The sequence below is a fragment of the Apium graveolens genome, chromosome 3 (assembly GCF_009905375.1).
Source record: "Apium graveolens cultivar Ventura chromosome 3, ASM990537v1, whole genome shotgun sequence".
Taxonomy (NCBI): Eukaryota; Viridiplantae; Streptophyta; class Magnoliopsida; order Apiales; family Apiaceae; genus Apium; species Apium graveolens.
Genome location: NC_133649.1, coordinates 242932740 through 242943270, shown reverse-complemented (window position 1 = coordinate 242943270; position 10531 = coordinate 242932740). Strand labels below are relative to the sequence as shown.

At 36.3% G+C, this 10531-nt stretch overlaps 1 non-coding gene across 1 annotated transcript; it reads right to left on the bottom strand.

The window, feature by feature from the left end:
* Nucleotides 1-9717: 9717 nt before the first annotated feature.
* LOC141716074 (small nucleolar RNA R71) lies at nucleotides 9718-9824 on the bottom strand. The gene has a single exon (XR_012572804.1). It is a non-coding gene; the product is annotated as a small nucleolar RNA R71 (small nucleolar RNA).
* Between the last annotated feature and the right edge of the window lie 707 nt (nucleotides 9825-10531).

The following is a 10531-nucleotide window of genomic DNA, read 5'->3' as shown; positions in this document are numbered from 1 at the left end:
ACACCATTTTTAACAATGATACAAAATCATACAATTCAATTCCATACACTAGTAATCACATACACATAGTGACAGAGTAATAACCCACTGACTGAACCCATACAATCATTTTATTTAATTATTTATTCCATAATGATACATTTAAATAACAATTAAAATATACGAGTCGTTATAATTACGTGATCTGTTCATTTTAAAAAGTGATTTAAGGGATTTATTTGATTTAAAAAAGGTTTATTGAACCTTTATACATTTTTATAAAATTACTCGAATAAGGTCAAGGTGTGATATTTATTTTTTTACCTTCAAAATAGTCCTAGAGACTTTATAAAAATGATAGATGGATTTATTTCGTGATCGTTGCATTTTAAAATGATTTTCTGGAGTTAAAATGCTATTTTCAGCATAATCTTGAAAAATCCGTATTTAATCAACCGTTAGCTCAAAATTTATTCTGAAAATATGACCGAAAAGCTAATTTCAAGATCTATGCTCTAAAATTATTATTCGTTCCATTCTAATCTTTTCTGGGAGAGTTATATAATAATCAAATTCATTTTTGGCAATGAGAATAGAAGAAATGAGAAGTGAAAATCAAGTCATGGCATAATTACCATACTACCCTTGTAATACCATTATATAAACCACCCACCCTTATCTTTTTCTTCCCTTCTTCCCTCATTTCTCTTCTCTCTCTCTTTTTCCTCCCTCACTCCCAAACTCTCTCTCTCTCGGCTTTCTCTCCATCTCTCTTCTCTCTCTTACATGCAACCTTAAAACATAGCTTAAATTCAAAGATCTACCCATCAATAATCATTATTTTCATCCCTCTACTCATTTGCACTTTGCATGTAAGTTTCTAAGCAACTTTTCTTAGCTTAATTTCTTTGGTCATATTCAAGATAGTGTAATTTCTTGGTATGTGATCATAAGGGAATGTAAACAAGTGTGGTTTCTGGTTTTAAGGTTCAAAACTCAAAGAGGAGACCCGTGTTGGGCACTCTTGAGTTCGACCACCACCGGCCGAGAGGCGGTGGGATTTTAAGAGTGTGTTATTCTTAGTGCAAAGATGTATTCTTGTTAAAATATAACTTGCATATTTGATATCTGGTGGATTTATGAGTTTTGATGGTAAAAGAAGTTTTGTGTGTAGAAAATGGAAAATAAGGTTTATTACCAAGTGATTTTGGTGTTTAGTTGATTGAAATGGGATGCATGTCATAAGAATCTATATGCATGTCACTAAAAGTCATTGCATGTCAATGTTCTAAGTTTCTTTTGGTCTTGAACCTTTGATAGGTTCGAATTTTCTTAAAAATTATGTGGGAAGAATGATTTTTAATGTGTGATAGTATGAATGCTAGCATTAAAATGGTTGCAAGTGATTTGGTTGGTTTTGTGTTAGTGTTTGGTTCGAATTTGTGTAAATAAAAAGGAGAGGAGTAGTTGTTTGCTTAAGGTAATTAAGGTTTAAGAATCAAAGAATCTTTTGTCTTGATCAAGTCGTTTTTAGTTCGAATCTCTACTTTTTAAAAAAAGGGGGTTTTGATTTTGATTCAAGTTTATTTGGTTTGAGAATTTAAACTTGCTTCGGATTTTCTATGAAAAATGTTTGAAAGGATGAATGTTGGCTTGAACTAAAGATTATAAATGATCCCTATATTTGCATGTAAATTTATGGTGTTGCATGTGATATTTCTTGGAAAATTCGAATGGTATAAATCAAACTTATAGAAACTTAAGATGAATTATGTGCTTAAAGTGTTGATTATGTGCTTCCATGAATTATAATGATGAATTGGAGTTAGATTTGGATGAAATAAGGATTTCATGTTAAGATATGAGGTTGCATTTGACAAGATTAGAATCTAAAAGAATCATTGGATTTCGTGTTGTGTTCTGTGATAAAACCGAATGAATTATGGGTGTAAAAGTAATTGATTTGAATCCAATATCTTACCAAATGAATGCATGTGAGAATTCTAAGAATTATGTGGTTTATTTGTTTATTTTGGTTCGAATTAAGTGATGTAAAAGGGGGGTTTTGAGTCGTCTTGATATGAGATTATGTATTGTTATGATAACTCGGGTATAGAGTTTGAAATACAAGGATTAAATGTTATATGTCGTATTTGCATCGCAATTCGTGGTCCGAAGTCTCTTTGGTTAAATTATACGGTTTTTGGTATAAACGTGCTTGTATTTATAATTGAGTATATATACTCTTAGGGTATCGCGATAAAAAGGAATTGTTAAGCGTTCTAAAAACGTTGAGTGAGAATCTAATTAGGGTTTAATTGTTGAATTGTAGATTCGGAGCGTGAAGGCATTCGGGCTAGGAAAGGGAAAGGTATACTAGGTGGCAAGTGTTCAACCTCTGTGAAACAGGAAAGCGAATTCAGGCAAGTAACTTCACTTACTTGTGTAAATTGTTATAGAGAGGATATTGTTCATGCCATGTAGAGTATTGAACTTTTAGCGATGTACCCCTGTTATTGATGCTTGAGATACCCTGTCATTGTCCTTGTGAACTTGTTATTGACAAGATTATTGTTCAAACCCTTTGGTAACCTTTTCTTATCCTGATCACCTATTAATACCTTGAATTCTTATAAACCCTATAAGAACCTTTGTGTATCCCTTGTGTAATAATCCTTCATTTCCTTATGATTTTATTCATGATGATCCTTCAAACTGCTATGATCCAGTTTAAGGCTGAAATTATGCCATAGGTACCTTAAAGACCGGATGGAGGTCGGTACGGGTTGATCACCCGTATTATTATGAATTGAAAGTTAAACTAGTCCAATCAAGGGATCCATAATTATTTAAAGAGGAATTAAATTTCCTATTCAGTAAATGATTCTTTGAAAATGAAATGGCTTATACTATTTTGAAAGAGTTGATTGTGATATTGATTAGCTTACATCTTATGAACCCTGATTTTGATTCTGTTAATATTATCAATCGTATAATTGATTCCCAATGATAAAAAGATTCTTGCTTTCCATTTAAGAGATCATTTGTGATCCTGTTAATGATTTGTGATGAATGTCGGCTTCCACCCCATCTTGAGCTTTCTTTCCTGAAAGCCCAAAGCTTTTTTTCATAACCCTTTCATAGCCCAAAACACAGAAATCTGCTTGTTAGGTCCCAATGTGTTTTAGCAGGGGGTTGAATACAAACAATACCGAATAATCGAATTTAGTGCAGAATAAAAATTGAAACAAAATTCAAGTTAAATAAAAATATTATTAAACTTGAAAGGTGTTACAACAACGGTATCGATTACAAGGAATTAATCTCAAATTAATTATCACAAATCTAGAATAAATTTGACATGAACTTTTTCTATTTTTGCAATAAAAAGATTCAAATGCTAAACGTAATTTGAGATTAAGTTCTAGGGATTTTGATCCGCTAGATAGTTACACAAGAACAAGAGAATGATTTCTAGTTGTTTGGATTTAACTTTAATAACTAGAAATAATGATCTTGAATTCAGCAGAGAAGAGATGATATGTTTTTCAGCTTCTGCTTTTCTTTTTGTTCTTGAACTGGTTGACTTCTGTTGGATGGATATCTTTTGTCTTCTACTGCTTCTGTTTTATATTTCAATCAACAGAATAGAATTAAACTGGCCAGACAATCGGTTGAACTAGCAAGACAATCCTCCTTCCAGTATAACTTTCGGTATGACAATCAGTTTAAGCTAGTATGACTTTCAGCAAGACTATTGAATGAACTAGCATGACTATCAAACTGAACTAGCAAGACTATCTCCTTCCAGTAGAACTTTCGGTGAGACAATTGAAATGACCTGGCATGACAATCGATATGACAATCCAGATTGTCATGCTAGTTCATTTTCAATTGTCTTGCTAAATTAAAACAGATTTTAATCCAATTATAAATCTGAAAATTCTTAATATTAATTCAGAATTAATTAATCAATTAATTCAATTAATAAATTAATTAATATTTGCAGATATAATTTATTTTTTTAATTAAATTATATGACTTAATTAATTAATTAATAGAGAATTAATACTACTCTTGAACTGCAACCATTCTTCTGAAAATCTTCTGAAAATCACTGAAAATTATGAATCAATTCCACCACTTCAATGTTGACACTCGATGTACTGTCTGGTTCATGAGTGACTAACTTCCGTGACGTTTCTTCATGTCTTGACTTTGATACTTGATTTTTTTCAGATTAAATCCTTGTAATTATCAGATACCCTGACAAGATCTCTGTCACTTGATTAAATCCACAATCTTGATTTATATCACTGAGGCTTGATCAATTTCTTGAATTTCTTCCAGTGAATTAATTCCTCAAGTCTGTAGATGAACCTTGTTTCTGAATCCTTTGACGGATGTTACTTTGTGAGATCTCTTTGACGGTAGATCCACTATTTATTTGTTACATTCTTATTTGAGTTGAGTTAAATCCTCGAATATACAAATAGGCTATGACATATGCCTTACAATCTCCCCCTATTTGTTTGTTAGACAATAACAACAAATACCTAGAGGATAACTCAACTAACAAATAAGAAAAAGATATAAACAGAAATGCAAAGTAAATAGAAGAAAAGTTATGGATAACATTTAACATTTTCCAGATTCCAAATAGATGTTCCTCTAGACTGAACATATCTTCAAGTAGTTTCATCTTCTTTTGTACAACCACATTTCCTGTTGAGAAGCGCATATCTCTCTTGCTTCTCCCCCAATGAGAATCAACTGCTTAAAGAAGATCACCTTCGTTTACCACATCTCCCGTACAATAGGATCCGCAGATAAAAACCAATGGTACTCCCCTTTTGGAAAACAGCTTATTCCCTTACTAGAAAATGACCTTGTGTTTACCACATCTCCCGTACAATAGGAACCGTAGTTACAAACAACATGGTGTGGTGTAGTGTACATATGTAGAATATTTTTCTTCCTCCCTGCTATTTCTCCCCCTTAGTTGAGGAATCCACCAAACTATTACTTAAGCTTTTATCTCCCCCTTAGAGAAGGAATGTTGGAGTTCTCATATTTCACTTGGTTGGAAAAGAAATAACAAGTAGTTTCTCTTTCTTCCTCACTGTGAGTGTGTGATTCTGTTTAGTGTACCTCATATGTGTTTCACTCTACTCTCCACTCGTGTTTACACTCATTCTCACAAGTGTATCACTCCTCTCATAGCTCCAACATTCAGCTGTACCTGCAAGGAAAATCACCTTAGCCATCCTTAAGGAGGTCACAGGTGGTGCAATGGGAGTTCGCAAATCCCCATCCTTGTTAAACTCGTCAGATGAATCTGAGTCATAATCTACAAGTTGCTAGTTTCCCTTGTAGGGTTTCAGATTTGAATTCTGGGAAGGTAAACAACGATCCAACGAATTTAGCATACAGATCAAAGTTCCCTTCTAATGTCTATGAAGACATTTCCTTGTGACTCATCAGGTAATATCTGAAACATTGTCAACAAGTTGCCGATCTGCGCCAATGTCAGATCCACTATCCGCAGATGCATCCAGGGGATTTAAGCCTGGGGAGGTAGACACTGACCACTGACATATGGCTTTTGGATCAGTATCCTCTCCTAACACCTGTAAAGGCAATTGGTCCATTAACGAACCTTGAACAATCGGATCTGACCTTAAAATGGTCAAAACTCTTGTTTTCCGTCAACTCATCCTTTGTGTTTGTAACCTTTCCTTGTGCATCAAGAATTGTTTATGTTGGAGGTGGTGACACTACAACGGATACCCTGGCAGATAGGCAAATTTTAATAGACGCACCCTGTTGAGAGAATGAATCTAGTAACTGTTTTTGTGCCTTTTCAGCCATTACATCTTTTTGAGAAGATGTCTGGGGGCTAGCAGTTGTCTCCGTTTAAATACTACTCATTTATGTAGAAGACAGAGCTGCTGGGTTGACTTCAGAACCTTCCTTATGTTGTGCACTAAGGCACTATCTCCCTCACGCTCACTCATACTTCATTTTAGTGGTAAGAGAGTGTTGGTTGGTTCTATTTATGTGTTTGTCTTTACAGTCTTGGATAGATGTTGTGGGTTTTCAACCTCATGACTGTCAATGAAAGAAAGCCATTGGAGACTGAACCATGTTCTTGATGATTGCTTGAGTAGTACACTAGTTCATACCAACCTAAAGTGAGATTGCATAGTCCAATAGATCTGCAGCTGCAAAGTCCATGAACTGTGGTGCTCTGACTTCCTCTTTTGACTCACCAACCAGGAGTACACTTGTACACATCTTACTAGAGTCCAATTCCAAGTGTAATGTGCATCAGGTGCGTGATATGTCGTAATATTATCAAGTCTCGTCACTGGTGCTATATGTTAGATACTGCTTCCTGATAATAACCTAGCACAATATATAAATTTTCAATGATAACATTACCAGCTTACAAACCGCCATATCCCTCAGATAAACCTTTGCTGTTATCTCCAAAGGTAACCAGTGGGCCAGCTTTCTCAACCACATTTGATAGCAGGGCTCTATCTCCGGTCATATGTCTTGACGATCCACGGTCTCCACACTATCGGTTCCACCTGTTTACTGCCCTGCACTTCAAATGGATTAGACCTTCTTTGGAACCCAAACTTGGTTGGGCCCGGCATACTTGTAGAATTGACCTTTGTCAGGCAAAACAACATTCTTAACTTTAATAGTCTCAACTTTCTCAATGACTGAACATTTGACCTTGTAAACAGCCTTAACAAATTTCTGTTTAGGCTTAGGCACAAATGTCTCCTTTCTAGCCTTAGAAGGACTAGCAGTCTTCGACCTATCATGCTTCCTATTATTCACATGCTGACGAGGAGTAGTCTTATCACTAGAAACATGCTTACTATTAAAATAAGCATACATCAAATTAAAAGCACAAGACATACAATTAGAAACACCACATGCTTTATGAGAGGGATTAACAACAGGCAAATTATGCATGGTAGATATGGCAGTTTTGTTATCCAACTCATGTGTGTCTGAGTTAGTCTCAGTTGCTTTCACAACTTTGACTGGAACTTTTGACACACTTGACTTGGAAACAACCTTCTCAATAGCAAGATCTTCAGCGCGCATTTCTTCTTGAATAATAGAGGAGGTCGTATCAAATGGTTCAGCAATTGATCTTTTATAGAGGGGTTCATCAACACCCTTAAGCACATGTGGTACTTCCCTACCTTTAGCACAGACATGAGGAGGGGAGTTTATGCCTAATTCTCCAATAGCAGCATTGTAATCATAACCTATTCCAGATGTTTGATTAACAGCTTGCTTACTGTAGAACTCTTTAGCCTCCGAACAAGAATTGAAGTAGGCTCTAACCTTAGTCTCAAGACCGGTGATCTTGTCTTTGAGAATAGTTTCGAGCTGTCTATAACAGTTAACTCTATTCTCTAGAAAAGATACTTATTCTTTTAACTTTTCTTGATTAATGTGCACAAGTCTTAATTCATTGACCTCTTTCTCAAGGTCTTTGATCTGCTGACTTAACAGTTCATTATCACGACGAGCACAATCTAAGGAACCTCCTAGATGATAAACTAATTCAGCATCAGTAAATTTTACCTCTTTTCTTGACGATGAAGCTTTTCCATCAATAGCTGATAAGTGGCATTTTATACCACTTAGAACGTCTTAAAATGGCTCAAATTGGTGTCTTGAAATCAAGTATTTTGTGTATTTGATGCGTTTTTCTAGTGTTTATGCATTTCAGGGTATTAGTTGCATTTCGGAGGAGGAATCATCAAGAATAAGCCTTGGCATGTGTTCACCATTGCGAGAAGAAAAGAACGGGCAGATTACGGCGAAGAAACGGAGCAAACCTGGATTTTTTCCAGTAGGATCCTGCGCGCCCGCGCAGCAATGCTGAGCGGCCGCGCAGGGTCGGGGAAAAGGATAAATTATTTTAGACTTCTACTTTTGTTTGGCTTCCAACTTCTATGTAATCTGAGTTTTATGGGACTATTATATAAGTAGATTTGAGACGTTTTCACAGAGAGAATGAAGGAGATTATGTTTTAGATTGTGTTTTGCGCAAGAAGCGAAGGAGATAAGGAAGAAGACCGATTTAGCACACTGCAGCGAAGAGGAAGCATATATTCTTGTGATTCTTGTTTCGTTGTAACGTTGGATGCTAGTTTTCTTGCTTTGACTTATTTACTCTTGTGACGTACTCTGTTTTAATATAATTAGTTTAGTTATTATTTTCTTGTGTTTGTTTATCATGATTTCATATGAACCCATGATGGCGATAAGTTCTATTATGGGCTAATCGTGATCATGGGGTTGCAACGGATTTATTATGGAATTCTTTAGTTAATTGTTTAATACTTTAGTATGTGATGATTGCATGATATCTAGTATTGGTTGTGCGTATTCGTCTTATGTGCGTCGCGAACATATAAGATAGGGTGTTAATCTCTTGTGAAGCGACGGTGGATCTTGAGATTTAGAACTTGCCATGCTAGCATAGGTTCATGTACGTTGAGCATGATTAGTGGGTAACTCTAACAGTTTTATTTGCCCTATGTAATCAAAAGGAATAATTTGTGCTTAAATCGTTATGTTGTCAATTTCTGTAGACATATAGAAACTCAACATAATTGATGACTATTCAACTTCTATCTTAATTGTGGATGCTTGGTAGAATGGTATTAGTATAATGAAAGTTGGCTTTTATCAGTTTCGTGTTATTCGATTAATGTCATCACTGTCACATGCTAAAGGTAATAACAATGGCTATAGAAGGAAGTAATAATGAAGTTGTGATCTCATGAGTGTTTTATTATTGATAAATTAAAGTGTTAGTTAAGTGGTTAATTAAGTAGTTAATTATAGTTAATATTTAATCAACAATTTTAAGTGTTATCTTAACATTGAGATGTAATCATACATTGGTGAGTGAGTTTAATTAGACAATAACTTAGTCTGAGTCTCTGAGGGAACGAACTAGAAAGTATTCTATATTACTTGCGAACGCGTATACTTGCGTGAATATTAGTGCGTGTTTTCGCCCTAACAAGTTTTTGGCACCGCTGCCGGGGACTCGGCGTATTTGTTTAATTTATGTACTTACCATCATTGGTCATTAGGACTCAGTGATTAGGACGTAGTAGTTAATTACTCTTTTCGGTTGTGTTTCAGGTACTTTAGCAAGCGTTTATGCAAACTCGTTCTCGTGCTCGCAAGAGGACCTTAGATACAGCTGAGGAGAAAGGTGAAGTTCTTGATACTCCGGAGAAGTTAGATTTTGAGGATTCGGATTCAGGAACTGAGCAGAAAGAACCAGTAAACATGGGAGATCGTATTGTTCAAGCTGATCCAGCTCTTATGGATTTTTCTCGGCCTAAAATTGATGACATTCAGTCAAGCATCCTTCATCCGGCTATTCAAGCTAACACCTTTGAAATCAAGCCGGGCACTATTCAGATGGTGCAGAATTCGGTTTCTTTTGGAGGAGCGGCAACTGAAGACCCCAACATGCACATAAGGAATTTTGTCGAGATCTGCAGCACTTTTAAGTATAATGGCGTGACTAATGAGGCTATCAAGTTGAGGCTTTTCCCATTCTCACTGAGGGATAAGGCTAAAGACTGGTTACATTCTGAACCAGCTGGGTCCATCACTACGTGGCAAGATCTTGCGCAAAAGTTTCTGGTGAAGTTTTATCCAATGGCAAAGACTGCTGCTATGAGGAGTGCTCTTACTCAGTTTGCGCAGAAACCTACAGAATCTATGTGCGAGGCTTGGGAACGCTACAAGGAAATGTTGAGAAAATGTCCACATCATGGAATGCCGGATTGGATGGTAATCACTGGTTTTTATAATGGTTTGGGGGCCCAATCTCGTCCCATGCTCGATGCAGCAGCTGGAGGAGCCTTGTGGGCTAAAAACTATACTGAGGCGTATAATCTTATAGAGACAATGGCTGCAAACGAGCATCAAAACCCAACTCAGAGGATGATGTCAGGCAAGGTCGCAGGTATTCTGGAAGTTGATGCAGCCACCGCAATTGCAGCCCAGCTCCAAGCGCTATCAATGAAGGTTGATTCTCTGGCTACGTATGGAGTTAATCAAATAGCTATGGTTTGTGAGCTTTGTGCAGGTTCTAATACTACGGATCAGTGTTCTCTTGTCAACGAATCTGTTCAGTATGTCAATAATTATCAGCGACAACAGCAGCCTGTGCCAGCGACCTATCATCCTAACAACAGAAATCATCCAAATTTCAGCTGGGGAAATAATCAGAATGCTATTCAGCCACCATATCAGCAAGGAGTGAGTAAACAGTTTAACCCACCTGGATTCCAGCAACCATAGCAGTATGCTACAAGGCAATCATATCCTCAACAGGGAAGTGCAGCTGCACCTACTAGTGCTGATTTTGAGGAACTTAAGCTGTTGTGCAAGAGTCAGGCGGTTTCTATCAAGACCTTGGAAAATCAAATCGGTCAATTAGCCAATGCAGTGCTCAATCGTCAACCTGTCACTCTTCCCAGTG